Genomic DNA, 20306 nt, shown 5'->3' with positions numbered 1-20306 from the left:
AAGTTTAGGTAGTTATGTACTGATGCATAGTTTATAATGGCCACTTGTAAAAAACCTATGACTTTCCATTAGCATGTATACTTTAGTAGAACTATGTAAAAAGGAACTTGTAGCTATCTCACTATTCTTCTAATATGTCGAACCACTGCTATATGCATTGTGATAGGTATATAGGCCATTGTAGGTCGCTATGTAGGATTATCCATTACCAACAATTTAGTCTTGCGTTGTTTGCTTAAATATTTGTCTTGTTTATTAGCATGTATGCTAGAATTCATATACTCACAGACAGACTAATTATTATACTTACAGGCAGACTGTTGACACACTTCTCATCATTTTGCATAGAACTGACATGTCATAATGTACAGCTCTATGGCTTAGTCTAGTTCATGGTTTAATTAGCATATTCTACTTTTACTGTTCTCTGTTCCCACATTTACTAGATATTGTCATATTGCAAGACTCAGTATAGGCTGATTTAGAGCTTACACCGACACTTTGCTACATTTATTAGGATATGTTCCACTACCTTACTTGTTGTACTGCTTCCCACCTTCCAGCTTCAAATTTCCTCCCTCTGCTCATGGCATTGGAGCCATTCGATATTAGCATTCATACTTCAATGTGGCTATGCACAATATGGATCGATGAAGAATCTTCAAATGTACTGATGATGATGATCACAATACTGATGTACCGAAAGCAACAAACTTTGGGTGTTGGTAAATATAGTGCCAGGTACCAACTGTTCCTTTGTACTGGAATGAGCCTACGGTGACTTCGGAATGAGATTTTCACTCTGCAGTGGAGTGTGCGCTGATATGAAACTTTCTGGCAGATTAAAACTGTGTACCGGACCGAGATTAGAGCTCTGGTCCCGAGTTCGAGTCTCGGTCCGGCGCACAGTTTTAATCTGCCAGGAAGTTTCCATGGTGACTTGTTTAGCTGTTTTTGGACTCTGGACCAACCCACTACGGCTAATGCTAAGATGTGAGACTGCAAAGAATTGGACTTTATAATGCAGCCACATCTACGCGGTTATAAGCTTCAGAGATGCACTAACCTTTTCTTCACCATTTTCCCATTATTTTCTTGACAATTAGGGATATACCTCATTCTTAGTTTCAGTAATGATACGCATCTTCTAGCAACATGTATTGGAAAATTTTGAATATGACATGACCAGACTTTAAATTTACTACTTATGCACCAGAGCACCAGTATGTTTAAGACCTCAATGATTGTACTGTCTTTAGGATTGTATTGTAATGATTATGTAATACCAATTATTCATGTTGTAAATACAAATGTAGAAAAGTCCCCTACGTTTGGTGTCAAGAGCACATCCAAATGGTATGGGAAATTTAACAAACACTGCTGGAGGGTTATGTGAGGGTCCACTTGTAGGTGGAGCCCGATTTTGTAAAATAATTAATGATAAATGAGCTGAAACGATAGTCATATGTGGAATAGATTGTATGTTTGACATCACTGAACAAAATATGTTGCCTGAGCGGCAGAATCGATTGTAAGTATGGGCGCGCGGAGCGCAATAGCAGTTGCTGTTGCACTCTGTCATAGGTAGGAATTAAAGATAGTGGCTAGCTGTGAGAATTTAATTGTCCGTCTATGGACTTAGCGTAGTACACTTTTCATAAAATGGAGCGATGAATAGTATTGTTTGTGCTCATGGCAGTAACAGAAGTGTAATAAACTTATACTGTAACTGAAAGATAGACAACTGGAACAAATTTGTAAAGTAATGAAATTTTGTATATTTTTTATGCAGTAACGTAATGTGATGTGGCTTTTGCTAATATTTACACTGCTGACTCTTGGATGCAAGATCCTAGTACCTTCTATCAGATTTCATCAAGAGGTTGATTAGGTATATCCGATTTGCAATATTTTGTGTCTTTCGTAATCCTGATGCAGAGAAGTTAAATTTTGGAATCTATTTTGTCAAACGATGTCAGACTTCCTGTCATATAACAATCCAAGTGTTTTTAATTACGACAGTAAGTAAGATTTGTAGAACAGTTGCTAAGATCACTGTTTCCGAAGTTAATGTAAAATGTTTCATATCAGATTTTGTGAAGGAGAAACTTTATTTTGAATACTGTTTTCAGACTGAAGCATTTGATCTTAGGATATCCCCTTATCAGTACCTCATCCTCTTCCATGTCGTGTTTGAACACAATGAACATTTTTTTAAAGAAAACATTTTTCAGAGTAAGAAAAATGATAATGTGCTAGAATCAGAAAAGTATTAACGATAGTTAACAGCTTCAGTGCAGACAGCATTGCACAGCTCTGAGCCAATATCCAATATTATAAATGAACATTTGCGAGGTTATTTATTTAACAACCAATCTACTGATATTATTTGCATGTAGATATTTTACGTCCGGCATTGCACTTCGCTGTGCCAAGACTGAATACCTCCTATGCCTGCTGTGGAGAGAATAGAATGCCAAGATTACATCCGTTGCGACTCTAGAGCTAAGGAATACTTACTTCATTGGTTATTTGCATAGGGGATTTTATCAGTTTATTGCACAGGGCCATAGAACTCGGTACTCACGATTCCGGTAAATTTCAGAGGGATTGATTTCATTATAAATACTGCATATCGGTTTTGCAGATTGTCATTTGCTCCACGACACGTCACACAGTAAATTTGCATAATACAAACATTACACGTTACATATTCATTGGCAACGAAAAACACGAAATGTTTTTAAAGGCACTTTGCAAGTTATCACACAGAAACGTAAGTATGCATATACACTGACTGAAAATAAAAAATGTTGCTACCAAGAAGGTGTTGCGAAACATGAAAGAAAGTTGGTAGGCGTGTTTCTACATCAGAAAGTTTGTACATTTAGATTCTGCCCCAGTCGCATAAGAATGAGGCTAATAGCGTCACTATGAGAATGTAAATCAGGTTTTCTTTAAATACACGATGTGACTCTCGGGATCCTTAGTTACCCATGGGATTGGACATGGTGAGTTGATGTTAGAGAACAATTCCTTTAAGGCGACAAGGACGCCGCTATGAGCCCCTCACTGTGTCTGAATGAGGTTGTGTAGTAGGGCTACGAGGAACTGAATGTTTCTTGTCCGTTATTGCAGAAGGATTTCACTGGAACGCAGGTACTGTGTATGACTGCTGACATCGCATGGTCACAGGAAGGTACGGTCGCAAGAAAACAGGGCTCCATAGGGCCAAGTGGCACTAACGAGATGGAACACTATCGAGTTCATCGTATGGCTATGTCGCATCAAACTGCGTCTTCAGCAACGATTTAAGCATCAGTTGACACTACAGGGACGCAATGAACTATTACAAACCTGTTACTTCAAGAATAGCCCTGTAGCGTTCATTCCACTGGCCGCAAACAACCGCCATTTGCAGTTTCAGTGGATTCAAGCGAGAGTTCATTGGAAGGCCTGGTGGCGGTCAGCTATGTTTTCTGATGACATCGGGATCTGCCTCGGTGCCAGTGATGGCCGTGTTTTGGACAGGAGGAGGTCAGGTGAGAGTCTGCAACCAATCTGCCTGCGTGCTAGACACACTGAAGATATGGTCTGCAGTGCGATTTTGTATGACAGCAGGCGCTCTCTCGTGCTTATCCCACGCACCCTGACAGCAAATTTGTTTGTCGGTCTGTATATTCGACACACTATGCCGACATTCATGGACAACATTCCAGAGGGTGTTCTTCAATAGGACAACGCTCACCCACATGCCGCTGCTGTAGTACAGTGTACTCTACACAGGGTCAACATGTAGCCTTGTCGTGCACGATCGCCAGATCTGCCTACAGTCGACTACATATGGAACATCATTGAACGACAACTCCAGTGTCGTCCACAAAATGGGTTAATCCCAGTACTGACCACAAAGTGCAAACATGCGTAGAACTCAATCCGACAAATTGACATCCGGTTCCTGTACAACACAATGGGAGCATGTTTGCATGCTTGCCTTCATTTCTCGTCAGTGTACAAACTTTTTCGGTGATTTTCAATTAAAGGTAACAGGCAAAAGCGAAAATGTATTTCTCCAAACAAATTATGTACCGAACATACTACAATATTTTATTTGTTTATGACAGATTAATGATTTACAAACAGAGTTACAAAATCCCATTTAGATCTTTGTATAAATACACTACTGGCCGTTAAAATTGCTTCACCACGAAGACGACGTCCTACGCGAAATTTAACCGACAGGAAGAAGATGCTGTAATATGGAAATTATTAGCTCTTCAGAGCATTCACACAAGGTTGGAGCCGGTGGCGACGCCTACAACGTGTTGACATGAGGAAAGTTTCCAACCGATTTCTCATACACAAACAGCAGCTGACCGGCGTTGCCTGGTGAAATGTTGTGATGCTTCGTGTAAGGAGGAGAAATGCGTACACCCACGCTTCCGACTTTGATAGAAGTTGGATTGTAGCCCATCGCGATTGCAGTTTATCGTATCGCGACACTGTTGCTCGCGTTGGTCGAGATCCAATGACTGTTAGCAGAATATGGAATCGGTGCGTTCAGGGGGTAATATGGAACGCCGTGCTGGATCCCAACGACCTCGTATCACTACCAGTCGAGATGACAGGTATCTTATCCGCATCGCTCTAACGGATCGTGCAGCCACGTCTCGATCCCTGAGTCAACAGATGGGGACGTTTGCAAGACAACAACCATCTGCACGAACAGTTCGACGACATTTGCAGCAGCATGGACTATCAGCTCGGAGACCATGGCTGCGGTTATCCTTGATGCTGCATCACAGACAGGAGCGCCTGCGATGGTGGACTCAACGACGAACCTGGGTTCACGAATGGCAAAACAATTTTTCGGATGAATCCAGGTTCTGTTTACAGCTTCGTGATGGTCGCATCCGTGTTTGTCGACATCGCGGTGAACGCACATTGGAAGCGTGTATTCGTCATCGCCATACTGGCGTATCACCCGGCGTGATGGTATGGGGTGCCATTGGTTACACGTCTCGGTCGCCTCTTGTTCGCATTGACGGCACTATGAACAGTGGACATTATATTTCAGATGCGTTACGACCCGTGGCTCTACCCTTCATTCGATCCCTCCGAAACCCTACATTTCAGCAGGATAATGCATTAGGGAATGTTGCAGGTCCTGTACGGGCCTTTCTGGATACAGAAAATGTTCGACTGCTGCCCTGGCCAGCACGTTCTCCAGATGTCTCACCAGTTGAGAACGTTTGGTCAATGGTGGCCGAGCAACTGCCTCGTCACAATACGCCAGTCACTACTCTTGATGAACTGTGGTATCGTGTTCAAGCTGCATGGGCAGCTGTACCTGTACATGCCATCCAAGCTCTGTTTGACTCAATGCCCAGGCGTATCAAGGCCGTTATTACGCCCAGAGATGGTTGTTCTGGGTACTGATTTCTCAGGATCTATGGACCCAAATTGCGTGAAAATGTAATCACATGTCAGTTCTAGTATAATATATTTTTCCAATGAATACCCGTTTATCATCTGCATTTCTTCTTGGTGTAGCAATTTTAATGGCCAGTAGTGTACCATTATAACGGCAGGTAAGAACGTTACAAACCAGTTTCAAAAGAAAACTGGAACATCCAAATGAAACAAGGAAGAAAGTTAATCAACAATGAAATGCCTTATAAGCAAAATACATAGCTCTAAACTGTAACTTTCATCGCGGGAAGAAACTACTACATGACCAGTCTTCGAGATAGTGTCATTGAACGTTACTGGATGATATAATCATATTTCTAATCTTTATTTATTTATTAGTTGCCGTTGTTACTTATAACTTGCTCCCTAGAAGGATTTAAGTCCGTGTTCACAGCTATTTTTAACATTAAAATTCACACTTCATCAAAAACGTTAAGACTTGTCGTGGACACAGGATCAACAAAAGGCTAGTCGAAAGATCGAAGAGAATCCGAGATTTCTCGAATTATGACGTAAACTGTTCGAACATCTTTTTAAGTAATTTACTTGATTCATGTACGTGTTCCTCCCGTGTTGCCGACCTCTGCTATTAGTCACACCTCTGTTTTACTTAAATGAAACAGCTGTAAGAGGTTCTACTTTAGTGTCTGATTTCACACTGCGTCGATTATCTGTTAACTGTTCATACGCATCCCTAATTACACCACAAATGTTTGCTACAGTATCATCTTGGTCGGAAAATAGTACAAGATTAGTTCAAGATCACGTGCCGTAGCCTTCGACAGAAACACAAGGCAAGTATCACTATCACTTGTCGTATTCCCATGGAGTGACGCCTACATTGCTGTAATTTTACGAATAGTAATTATTATCCACTGTTGTAATTTGAGTGACCTCTACGAGAAGGCAGACGTAGTATGAGTAGCGAACATTATTTTCAACCAAGTACACATTTCACGACAACACGTAACCGCGAAACGATATGTTAAAATACTTCAATACCTTCCGATCGTCACTTCCGACCCACCTTGTTGACTGACAAATATATTTTTTCTCAGAAAACCAAATTTCACTTGTTTTATAACAATGGATGCAATTGTTCCTCTTCCCATGAACGACTGTTCTGATCGATGAACGCAGTAATAAAATTTCTTTGTTTGCATAACCATTACCCGATAGATACTCTCTTTTCTTATTGCAATGCATAGACGAACCTGTAATTACGACTTACAGAAACACATTTATATGTACGGTAATTATAAATTCACATGCATTGTGCTTCGCGTTTCGCTGAAGAAATGTAGATATGAAATTGAATGCTGCTCTGCCTCAAATTGGTTGTCTTAATTAGAACTGTACATTTCCTGACGGCTCTGTCAGTGCTGAATTAGTTATAAACTAATTATGAAATCTTTGACGCTAGTGTTACTATAAAATTTTTAATGATATGGATACTGTGGATGGAGACTTCCTTTGTAACTTCATAGTTTGTTGCGCAATTATATACGAAAGCACTCAACTAAATCGTTTACCAATATAATTTCGTATTGCATTATCACACTTTACTATTTAATTTTTCTAAATTTGTTGAATGAATCAGTACCTTAATCTGATAAAACGATATCATGAATTACACCATCATTTATTGACAACAGATCTCACGTGGCTATGCAAACAATGTGTGTTGAACTTAATCCTAATTTCGCCGAATTCTTTCACTCCATGTCTGAAAATAGCACTTTACCATTTTCTACGTCGTTACTTTTGTAATGTGCATAGAATGTTATAGAGACAGCATGCAGAAAGTTTCCTGGTGGATACAGTAGGGGCAGAGATTCCATCTTGCAATATTCATAGCATTAGCTCCTTTAGGAACATGATTACTTGTAAGATAATAATGTATGACGTTCAGGCACAATGAGATATGTATTCAGTACACTGCATGCTTAATAAGAAAACCGCCTAGAATGATCGGTATTAATAAAACACGTAAAAAGAGTAATGAAAAATCATAATTCATTTCAGGATAAAATATATGTGTTGCGACTAGAGTAGCAAGGCGTAATTCCGTATTGTTGTGGCGTATGAGTGTGGGAGCTAAGTTTTGCTTGTTAACTTTGTATTTGTTTCGTTATTAAACATAATAACAAATTTTCAGTCAGGCATGGTTTCGTAACTAGAATAATTTATAAGCCACTGATTTCTCGTGAACCTTAAACTGAACAAAGACAACATAGTGAATACTACCAACTATACGTTCCGTTATTTGGCGTCAGTTGAGACACACTCATACGCATAGAGGATTATTGTGCAATTTACAGCTTATCTTTCTTTGTTGTGATAAATTCGGTTGTTCATTACCGAGCTACATTAACAAAAACGTAAGAGTTTAATGCGAACGCCATTTCTGGTTGTATACGAAATATCGCCCGTATACGAGTGTCCTAGTAATCTCAATGGGATCATCATTGTCATTTGTTTTCTAGATTTGCTACAAGTGGTACTAACATCAGACATTACATTACAGATAGAAATAGCCCAGAAACATATGCTGTACTTTTCATCGTAAGAGTGTATTGCATCATGTTACCGGTAAAATAAATACTTTACTAAATGCAGTAACTCGCCTTTCGTTGTCACAGCGAGCCGCTCTACGTTCAAAATATACGATCCGCCAGGACGGTTTTGATATTTTACATCGGTATCTTTACTCCACGCACCAGCTTACGGTTTGCGGCGGTGGGGTTTTTATGGTGACGCTATCACTTTCCGCATTCCAGTTCCCATTCTCGAATCCTACGTGGGAAGAACGATTGTCAGTAAGTTCCGGTATAAGCTACAATATCTTCTGCGGGATGTATGTAGGAGGAAGTAATATTCTTCGTCACACTTCTTGGAACGTACGCTTTCTTCAGCCATAATCCTCTCCTTCTTGCACGGTGCCTCTCCAATACCTTCTTCCAGTGGAGTTTGACGAACATCATCGTCGTTTTGTTTGTGGGAACGTTAGCGTCACTGGCTACAAAAAATTATTCGCAGTCTTACACTCCTGGAAATGAAAAAAAGAACACATTGACACCGGTGTGTCAGACCCACCATACTTGCTCCGGACACTGCGAGAGGGCTGTACAAGCAATGATCACACGCACGGCACAGCGGACACACCAGGAACCGCGGTGTTGGCCGTCGAATGGCGCTAGCTGCGCAGCATTTGTGCACCGCCGCCGTCAGTGTCAGCCAGTTTGCCGTGGCATACGGAGCTCCATCGCAGTCTTTAACACTGGTAGCATGCCGCGACAGCGTGGACGTGAACCGCATGTGCAGTTGACGGACTTTGAGCGAGGGCGTATAGTGGGCATGCAGGAGGCCGGGTGGACGTACCGCCGAATTGCTCAACACGTGGGGCGTGAGGTCTCCACAGTACATCGATGTTGTCGCCAGTGGTCGGCGGAAGGTGCACGTGCCCGTCGACCTGGGACCGGACCGCAGCGACCCACGGATGCACGCCAAGACCGTAGGATCGTACGCAGTGCCGTAGGGGACCGCACCGCCACTTCCCAGCAAATTAGGGACACTGTTGCTCCTGGGGTATCGGCGAGGACCATTCGCAACCGTCTCCATGAAGCTGGGCTACGATCCCGCACACCGTTAGGCCGTCTTCCGCTCACGCCCCAACATCGTGCAGCCCGCCTCCAGTGGTGTCGCGAAAGGCGTGAATGGAGGGACGAATGGAGACGTGTCGTCTTCAGCGATGAGAGTCGCTTCTGCCTTGGTGCCAATGATGGTTGTATGCGTGTTTGGCGCCGTGCAGGTGAGCGCCACAATCAGGACTGCATACGACCGAGGCACACAGGGCCAACACCCGGCATCATGGTGTGGGGAGCGATCTCCTACACTGGCCGTACACCACTGGTGATCGTCGAGGGGACACTGAATAGTGCACGGTACATCCAAACCGTCATCGAACCCATCGTTCTACCATTCCTAGACCGACAAGGGAACTTGCTGTTCCAACAGGACAATGCACGTCCGCATGTATCCCGTGCCACCCAACGTGCTCTAGAAGGTGTAAGTCAACTACCCTGGCCAGCAAGATCTCCGGATCTGTCCCGCATTGAGCATGTTTGGGACTGGATGAAGCGTCGTCTCACGCGGTCTGCACGTCCAGCACGAACGCTGGTCCAACTGAGGCGCCAGGTGGAAATGGCATGGCAAGCCGTTCCACAGGACTACATCCAGCATCTCTACGATCGTCTCCATGGGAGAATAGCAGCCTGCATTGCTGCGAAAGGTGAATATACACTGTACTAGTGCCGACATTGTCCATGCTCTGTTGCCTGTGTCTATGTGCCTGTGGTTCTGTCAGTGTGATCATGTGATGTATCTGACCCCAGGAATGTGTCAATAAAGTTTCCCCTTCCTGGGACAATGAATTCACGGTGTTCTTGTTTCAATTTCCAGGAGTGTATCTCTGGCAGTGGACAGTAGCAGAGAAGTTCGCTCTGTGAGTCGAGTGTCTTATGTCCGGTATTCTTGCATATATCGAGTTCCTAGGAAATAAAGCGTGTAGCGTATTCCTTACCATTGTGTCGTTCATCATCCGCCATCACCACGAACGGGAGTTCCACAGGTTGTTGCTACTGAATTCAGCGCTGCTGAGGCACGTAAAGGACTCGTAATTGCTACCATGTTCTGATACTAGTGGTTTTTAAAGCCACATGAGTGTTGAAAAACTAATAACTCCGGTTATATCTGTTATCAGTTTCATTTGGTTCTGAACGATTCCGCGTTTTCCAAAAAACCTAACACATCTCATTTATCACAAGCAAATCCATGTAGTGCCATATTTACATTTTTTTCTGTTACAAAAATTAGCACCTTATGGAAAATCTAAATTGTGTGCTAAGAAAAGTTTTGTGATGGCTAAATGTTCATTTAAAATTGCAGTTTAGAAATTACTTTTAATATAGTGGAAGTAAAGTACTGATATGAAGGAGCAGGGAGAGGTCTCTAAACCTGATCGTAATGAAACTCTTGCTCTGTCTAGTGCACATAATAGCATATGAGAATCACTATATCTAGCTCACTGGTTGCATGCAATCATTTCCTAGATGTGCTGTACGGCCATCGTTCTAGAGGCCCTCTAAAAACGTGCTGGGTTCTTTACATGTTGGAGAATTTATGCTGGATATTCAGTTGTAGCTTTTATTGTTCATATCACTGGCGTTGCTTTTGTATTTTTGATAACGTGCCGGTTGCATCTTTGTCACGACTGAAGCTAACGCTGCCGGCGAATCACAGAGTTTCATTGCAGTGTGTGTGTGTGTGTGTGTGTGTGTGTGTGTGTGAGTGTGAGTGTGTGTGTGTGTGTGTGTGTGTGTGTGAGTGTGTGTGCGCGGGCAGCGCAGGCTCTGGACATTGCGAAAACCTCTCTGACGAGATGGCGCCAATATATATGCGTGTAGATAGCAACTACTTGTCGCTCACAGCAGACCAGCCAGCATTTGTTCTCGAAAATCGTTTCCATTTCAGAGAACCGAAGAGGTTTCTCTTTTATTGCTTATGCTTGAACATTGTTCTTTCGACTGTAAGTGCTTTGCCTTTCACGTCAGTCCACGTACGTGTCCACTACTGGTAGCGATTTGTTGCAGGTCAGGTAATAATAACAGACGTCAATCAATGTTGCTTAAAACTCAATGTCCTGCATATCATCATTTCATAGCTGATTCGTTGACATAGAGTAGCCTCATTACTGACTTTAAATAACTACATTACAGAAATGTGACAATATTCTTCATCGAATGTACAGTGATGATAGTGGTCTCAATACTAAGGGTTGTGGCACTCTGTCCTCTGAACAGACCTTCGGCGCTTCTGGAGACTTCTGTCGCAGAATACTTCTCCATGTTATAGTCATGCCAATAGCTTACACCTCTCTGTATGCAATGTCCACTACTGGTAGCGATTTGTTGCAGGTCAGGTAATAATAACAGACGTCAATCAATGTTGCTTAAAACTAATGTTCTGCATATCATCATTTCATAGCTGATTCGTTGACATAGAGTAGTCTCATTACTGACTTTAAATAACTACATTACAGAAATGTGACAATATTCTTCATTGAATGTACAGTGATGATAGTGGTCTCAATACTAAGGGTTGTGGCACTCTGTCCTCTGAACAGACCTTCGGCGCTTCTGGAGACTTCTGTCGCAGAATACTTCTCCATGTTATAGTCATGCCAATAGCTTACACCTCTCTGTATGCAATTAATTTTATTTGCTTAGTGCTGGTTGCAAACACATCTTTGGCTCTAATATAATTTGAAACATCGACTTACAACACCAGAAGAAGACTGTAATACTTCAATACATGACCCTCCCAATATCGCAATAATTTCTTCCTCTACATGTGTTAAAAACTTGCAGCCCACGTCAGTATTAATTCCTGCACGTAGTAACCATAAATTGTAGCTTACTAGTTTAAAATTGAGAAAAGGTATTCTATGTGTATATCCAACGGGAAACTGACAGTCATTGCTTTTTATCTACAACATATATGTGTTGCCAAAACAGAGAAATATACCAGCATATTGTGCAAATTGCCTTCCTGAAAACACGAGATTTAATGTACACTGAGTTGCTAGGAAAATGCAGTCAGGACATTCATCACATCAGGCACCAGGTATGAAATCATGTATTTCACATTAGAATAACAGTTCTTTTTTTGAGTCATCAGTCTTCCGACTGGTTTGACGCGGCCTTCCAAGAGTTCGTCTCCTGTGCCAACTTCTTCATATCAGATTAGCTCTTGCAACCTACGTCCCCAATTATTTGCTAGATGTCTTCTAATCTGTGTCTTCCTCTACAGTTTTTTCCCTCTATAGCTTCCTCTACTACCACGAAAGTCATTCCCTGATCTTTATACAGATGTCCTATCATCCTGTCCCACCTCCTTGTCACTGTTTTCCACATATTCCTTTACTCTCCGATTCTTTGAAGAACCTTCTCATTCTTTGCATTATCGGTCCTCTCAAATACGTCGATTCTTTTCTTTTCCGGTTTTCCCGCAGTCCACGTTTCACGAGCATACAATGCTCTGCTACAAATGTACGTTTTAAGAAAATTTTTCGTTAGATTGAGGCCCATATTTGATACTAGTAGACCTCTCTTGGACAGGAATGCCCTTTCTGCCCGTGGTACTCTGCTTTTGATGTCGCCCTTGCCCCATCCGTAACTGGTTATTTAACTGCCTAGGTAGCGGAATTCCTTAACTTCATTTACTTCGTGATCATTAATCCTGATCTTAACTTTCTTGCTATTCTCATTTCTGCTACTTCTCATTACCTTCATCTTTCTTCTATTTACACTCAAGCCAAATTCTATACTCATCAGACTGTTCATTCCATTTTTCTTCAATTTCACTCAGGAAAGCAATATCATCAGCAAACACTATCATTGATATTCTTTCACCTTCAATTTTAAATCCACTACTGAACCTTCCTTTATTTCCATCATAGCTTGCGATGTACAGATTCAACAGTAGGAGCGAAACACTACACCCCTGTCTTACACCCTTTTTAATTCGAGCACTTCGTTCTTTCATCCACTCTTATTATTTCCTCTCGGCTCCTGTACATATTGTATATTACCTGTCTCCCCATATAGTTTTTCTATACTTCCCTCAGAATTTCGAACATATTGCACCATTTTACATCGTCGAACACTTTTCCTAGGTAGGCAAATCCTATGAACGTGTCTTGATTTTTCTTCAGTCTTGATTCCATTATCAACCGCAACTTCAGAACTCCCTCGACTAATCGTCATCCACAATTTTCTTTTACATTCTTCTGTATATTATTCTTGTCACCAACTTGCATGCATGAGCTGTAAAGCTGATTGTCAGCTCTTGCAGTCTTCGGAATTTTGTGGATTTTTTCCGAAAGTCACATAGTACATCGCCAGACTCATACATTCTATACACCAACTTTAATAGTCGTTTGGTAGCTACTTTCCCCAATAATTTTAGGAATCATGATGGAATGTTGTCTATCCCTGCTGCCTTATTTGATCTTAAGTTTTCCAAAGTTCTATTAAGTTCTGTTTCTAATACTGGATTCCAGAACTCATCCAAATCTTCCTCCTCATAGACGCCTTCATTGTACTCTTTCTACCTATCCGCTCTTTCCTCTGCATTTAACAGTGAAATTCCCACTGCACTCTTTATCTTACCATCCCTGCTTTAAATTTCACCGAAGGCTATTTCGACATTCCTGTATGCTGTGTCAGTCCTACCTACATTTATTTCTTTTTCGATTTCTTCGCACTTTTCCGGCAGCCACTTCATCTTAGCTTCCCCGCACTTACTATTTATTTCATTCCTCGGAGACTTGTATTTCCATTTTCCTGAATTTCGCTTAACATTTTTTTTCTTTCTTTCTTTCATCCATCAATTGAAGTGTTTCCTCTGGTATCCCTGGTTTTTACAAAGTTACCTTCTTCGTATCTACGTTTCTCTTTCGAATTTCCGTGATTGCCCCTTTTAGAAATGTCCATTCCTCCTTAACTGTACCGCTTACCGATGTATTCCTTATTGCCGTATCTATAGCGTTAAAGAATTTCAAGTGTATCTCGTCATACCTTAGTAACTTTGTATCCCACTTCTTTGAGTATTTATTCTTCCTGATTAACCTCTTGAACTTCAGACTACTCTTCGTCACTACAACATTGTGATCTGAATCTATATCTGCTCCTGGGTACGTCTTACAATCCAGTATCTGATTTCGGAATCTCCGTCTGACTATGATGTAATCTAACTGAAATCTTCCCATATCACCCAGTCTTTTCCAAGCATACCTCTTATTCTTGTGATTCTTGAACAGAGTATTTGACATTATTAGCTGAAATTTATTACAGAATTCAGTGAATCTATCGCCTCTCTCTTTCCTTGTCGCAAGCCCATATTCTCCTGTAACCTTTACTTGTACTTCTTCCCTCACAACTGCGAGTCCTCCTCGACTATTAAATTTTTATCTCCCTCTACGTACTGTATTACCCTTTCCGTACCTGAACTATCGTTGCCGTTGTTGGTCTGCTGTCGATTCTCATAAGAACAACAATCCTATCATTGAACACACTCTCTGCCCTACCTTCCTATTAATAACGAATCCTACTGCGATTATACCATTTTCTGCTGCTATTGATGTTACCCTATACTCATCTAACCAAAAATCCTTGTCTTTCTTCCATTTCACTTCATGGACCCCTACTACATCTAGAAGAGCCTCTGCATTTCCCTTTTCAAATTTTCTAGATTCCCTGCCATTATCAAGCGTCTGACATTCCACGCCCCGACTTGCAGAACGTTATCTTTTCGTTGGTTATTCAATTTTTTCTCATGTTCGCCGTCTTTTTTGCAGTCCCCTCGCGGAGATCGAAATTGGGGGGGGGGGGGGGGGGGGGGCTCTTCCGGAATATTTTGTCAATGGAGAGATCATCACGACACTTTCAATGAAGGCCACATCGAATGGCCTGTGAACACACGTTATGTGTCTTTAATGCAGTTGTTTACATTACCTTCTGCTTTCTCATGACGTCGATCATGTCTGATTCTCCCGCCTTTTGGGGGCAGTTTCCCACCCCAATGATAAGAGAGTGGCTTGAACCTCAGTCCGCTCTTCTGCCCTCTTTGGTAAGCCCGCTGACAGAATGAGGGTGACATCTTATGCTGGAAGTCTTCCAGTACCTGATTTCGTAATCTCTGTCTCAGCGCCGGCCTGTGTGTCCGAGCGGTTCTAGGTGCGTCAGTCTGGAACCGCGCGGCCGCTAAGGTCGCAGGTTCGATACTTGCCTCGGGCATGGATGTGTGTGATGTCCTTAGGTTAGTTAGGCTTAAGTAGTTCTAAGTTGTAGGGGACTGATGTTAATTCCCAAAGTGCTCAGAGCCACTTCTCTGTCTCAGTATGGTGTAATCTAACTGAAATCTTCCCGTAAGGACTGGCATTTTCCAACCATACCTCCTCGCTGACCTACCAGTTTGGCCTACATATCTTTTTAAGTACGTTACATAGAACATAGCGATCCTTTCCGGCTTAATAATTTCGAATAGTCAGCTGTAGCCACGCATATTTGGGAAACGGAACTCCCCATGTTGGGAATAGATCAGGATCTCGTTATTTTACATAGACCGGACAAAGTCAAAAAGCTAGATCTACTAGAACTGCTGGAAACTACGATACATAGCGTGGATAATCAGAACACACTGAATGAACAGCTAACTGGTGATACAAATAACTTTTTCAAACATTTAACTGGATTCTTTTAGTAACTACATTTTTAGCAATTGGCAGGATGCCATCATTTCATGAGGTCCTTGGAACATGTATACGTTATCTGTTTGTATAGACATCTCTGTGACTTCCTTGTTTACTTGGGGGTGAGCTCACTCGCTTTTCGTTGTAGTGTATGGCTACGTGGTGTGTGGTATCAACGAAGACGCACGGGCGGTTTACTACGATAGAGGAGAGAGCAGTGTGGTTAGATGTTTAACACCATTGGCGACACCATTTTAGAGTTTTTTATATCTTGACGACTATGTGGAGATGCTCCTTGGAAGACACGGCTGCAGCAATGGAAGTAGCCACGATGTTTTAATTTTATTATCAGTTTTATTGTGCCTGGTGCATATTCCATTTTAGCGAGTTTTAACAGGTCCTTTTACTTTTTATTATTCTGATGATGGAAGCTTGACTTCCGAAACGCGTCAATCTTAGTGTTTTACACTATAAACAAGCGGTTGAGCCAATATATTTTTTAACAGTGACGAGCTGCAGCGGTCGTAATAGTTATTTTCCTTTGAGACTGCAATCATATCGATGATATTTATCAACAACGCCTTCAAGACCATGAAGACGCCATTATCAACAGCTCACTGAGTTCGAACGAGGTCGTGTAATGGGACTACAAGAAGCTGGATGTTCCTTCCACGATATTGCAGAAAAACTTGGTTAGGAATTTAGCTACTATTCGTGACTGCTGGTAAAGGTGGTCACAGAAAGACCAGGCACCGAACGGCCTGAGAGGGAATATGTTCGGTGTATGCTGTGGCGCGCTGTACAGCGTCGGCAGCAGCAATCTGAGCGGCAGTTGGCACCACAGTGACATAACGAACTGTTACAAATCTGATACCTCTAGGACAGCTCCGAGCGTGATATCGAGTAGAGTGTATTCCACTGACCCCAAACTAGTGCCTCTTGCAACTACTGTGGTGTCAAGTGAGAGCTGATTAGGAGGACAGAATAGAGGTCTGTTGTGTTTTCTGATGAAAAGCGTTTCTGTCTCGGTTCCGGTGATGGTCGTGTTTTAGTCAGAAGGAGGCTAGGTAAATGGCTTCAACCAAAATGTCTGGGTGCTAGACGCACTGGATTTACACCTGCCGTTATGGTTGTCGTTGTTGTTGTGGTCTTCAGTCCTGAGACTGGTTTGATGCTACTCTATCCTGTGCAAGCTTCTTCATCTCCCAGTACCTACGGCAATCTACATCTTTCTGAATCTGCTTAGTGTATTCTTCTCTTGGTCTCCCTCTACGATTTTTACCCTCCACGCTGCCCTCCAATACTAAATTGGTGATCCCTTGATGCCTCAGAACATGTCCTACCAACCGATCCCGTCTTCTGATCAAGTTGTGCCACAAACTTCTCTTCTCCCCAATCCTATTCAATACTTCCTCATTAGTTATGTGATCTACCCATCTAATCTTCAGCATTCTTCTGTAGCACCACATTTCGAATGCTTCTATTCTCTTCTTGTCCAAACTATTTATTGTCCATGTTTCACTTCCATACATGGCTACACTCCATACAAATACTTTCAGAAATGACTTCCTGCCACTTAAACCTATACTCGATGTTACCAAATTTCTCTTCTTCAGAAAAGCTTTCCTTACCATTGCCAGTCTACATTTAATATCCTCTCTACTTCTACCATCATCAGTTATTTTGCTCCCCAAATAGCAAAACTCCTTTACTACTTTAAGTGTCTCTTTCCTAATCTAATTCCGTCAGCATCACCCGACTTAATTCGACTACATTCCATTATCCTCGTTTTGCTTTCCTTGATGTTCATCTTATATCCTCCTTTCAAGACACTGTCCATTCCATTCAACTGCTCTTCCAAGTCCTTTGCTGGCTCTGACAGAATTACAATGTCATCGGCGAACCTCGAAGTTTTATTTCTTCTCCATGGTTTTTAATACCTACTCCGAATTTTTCTTTTGTTTCCTTTACTGCTTGCTCAATATACAGATTGAACAACATCGGGGAGAGGCTACAACTCTGTCTTACTCCATTCCCAACCACTGCCTCCCTTTCATGCCCCTCGACTCTTATAACTGCCATCTGGTTTCTGTACAAATTGTAAATAGCCTTTCGCTCCCTGTATTTTACCCCTGCCACCTTTAGAATTTGAAAGAGAGTATTCCAGTCAACATTGTCAAAAGCTTTCTCTAAGTCTACAAATGCTAGAAACGTAGGTTTGCCTTTCCTTAATCTTTCTTCTAAGATAAGTCGTAAGTTCAGTATTGCCTCACGTGTTCCAGTGTTTCTACGGAATCCAAACTGATCTTCCCTGAGGTTGGCTTCTACTAGTTTTTCCATTCGTCTGTAAAGAATTCGTGTTAGTATTTTGCAGCTGTGGCTTATTAAACTGATACTTCGGTAATTGTCACATCTGTCAACACCTGCTATCTTTGGGATTGGAATTATTATATTCTTCTTGAAGTCTGAGGGTATTTCGCCTGTTTCATACATCTTGCTCACCAGATGGTAGAGTTTTGTCAGGACTGGCTCTCCCAAGACCGTCCGTAGTTCCAACGGAATGTTGTCTACTCCGGGGGCCTTGTTTCGACTCAGGTCTTTCAGTGCTGCCGTTATGGTATGAGGTGCGATATCGTATGACGAGAACAGCTCTCTCGTGCTTATCTCACGCACCCTGACTGCAATTTCGTTTGTCAGCCTGGTGATTCAGCCTGTTGCGTTTCCATTCATGAATAGCATTCCATGGGGTGTTTTCCAGAAGGATAACGCACGCTAACATACCGCTGTTGTAGCACCAACATACTCTACAGACTATCGACATGTTGGCTTGACCTGCTCGATCACCAGATCTGTTTCAAGTCGAGCACGCATGCCTCATCATCTGACAACTCCAGCGTCATCCATAGCCAACATTAACAGTTCCTGTATTGACCGACCAAGTGCAACAGCCATGGACCTCCATCCCTCAAGTGGACATCCGGCATCTGTGGGACACAATTCATCCACATCTGCATACTTGCGTTCAACATTTTTACTGTTACACCAGTTATTTATGTAGCATCATGTCACATTTACAGTGGCTCTGTGAACTTGCAACGTTAATCACATAAATTTGATTTCTAGACAAATGTATTCTCGAAATATCATTAGTCTACATTCATTATTACTAGTCGCTGACATTTCTTCCGTCAGAATATTTAATTTGTAGATTTATACTGCATATAACATAGTTATCTAACGGATGAAGTAGTGCAGCAAGGCAGAGAAATAAATGAGTAAAGCATAAGGGGAAACAAAGCAGAATGAAATTTAGTATCAGGATGTCAAGCCCGGATCAAATATGAATTTTTAAATAATACAGAAAAACTGTTACTTTTTGCACTAGACCTGAAACAGTTTATTTTGTAGTTTTCCATCAGGAATATTCGGTGTACAGGTGTACGGTGTACGGGAATACTGCATCATAACAGATTCAATATAGAGGAGCACACCAAAGAACTTCTCAAATGCTTCAACAAATTCTCATATCCAGTATGATGTAAAGAAATAGAGATGGTTGGGAGCAGGACACAGCGACAGCTGGAGTGGAAGGCTGATAAACAAATTGAAGATGGAATATAAAATTTAATTTATTACGCAAGAAAATTCATGGAAGGTACTGGTAACAACTTATTGTCATATAACTTGTTCAATTTAAATGTACATTAGCTGATTTAACATGAATCATCAACAAGTTATCTAACATCAAACAATCTGCAAATATGAGATTTAAACCCTTCCCAAATTTTTAATGCTTGTAAAATGTTATTACGAAACACAGAAAATTACCAAACTGCTCACTGTATTTAAACCTTACATAACCTAATGGGCACTATGGCTTACAGAAAATAATATCAACAGGCGTATAGCAATATCTGCCGACTACAGCACTGTCTTGCGTGATCCTGTGTGCCACAATGGTTCACAGAACCAGCTCATTTAGTTAAATGGTAAATATTACCCACAATGGCGCTTACGTTATAATCTTACGTAGCACACCGATTTACCAAAACAATGCAATTAATGCCAAGTACAGTCTGGTCCAGAATAACGAGTGCCCTGCCACTGATTAAACTACTCAGAATTAGTAACGAACTGTTTTACCAGGCAAGCACATTCAGTTCAGACAAGTTAACAAGACAGTGCCTCCATTTGAATTTTACCACAGAAATCCATCAATAGTCGTAGGCCAGACGGTGATTGGAAAAGATTGATAACAAATTACCGCACTGCAGGCGGTTGCCACTAAACTCCTGGCGTGCGATAGATGTGTGGGCCAGAAACCCCGTTGCAACAGGAGCCGTTAACATCAGTACTCACAGAACTCTTTGTAAAACTACACCGTGAAATGACGTCAAAGGGGTTTCCAAAACAGTTTAACACTCAACAGTAGTGAGTAAGAGAAAAGGACAAAAATAATAAACACACACGACACTTACAATTAACCTTGAATTACTCCTAGCTGTGGTTAAGATTGAATTAA

The sequence above is a fragment of the Schistocerca americana genome, chromosome 4 (assembly GCF_021461395.2).
Source record: "Schistocerca americana isolate TAMUIC-IGC-003095 chromosome 4, iqSchAmer2.1, whole genome shotgun sequence".
Lineage (NCBI taxonomy): Eukaryota > Metazoa > Arthropoda > Insecta > Orthoptera > Acrididae > Schistocerca > Schistocerca americana.
This window is presented reverse-complemented; position numbering follows the sequence as displayed.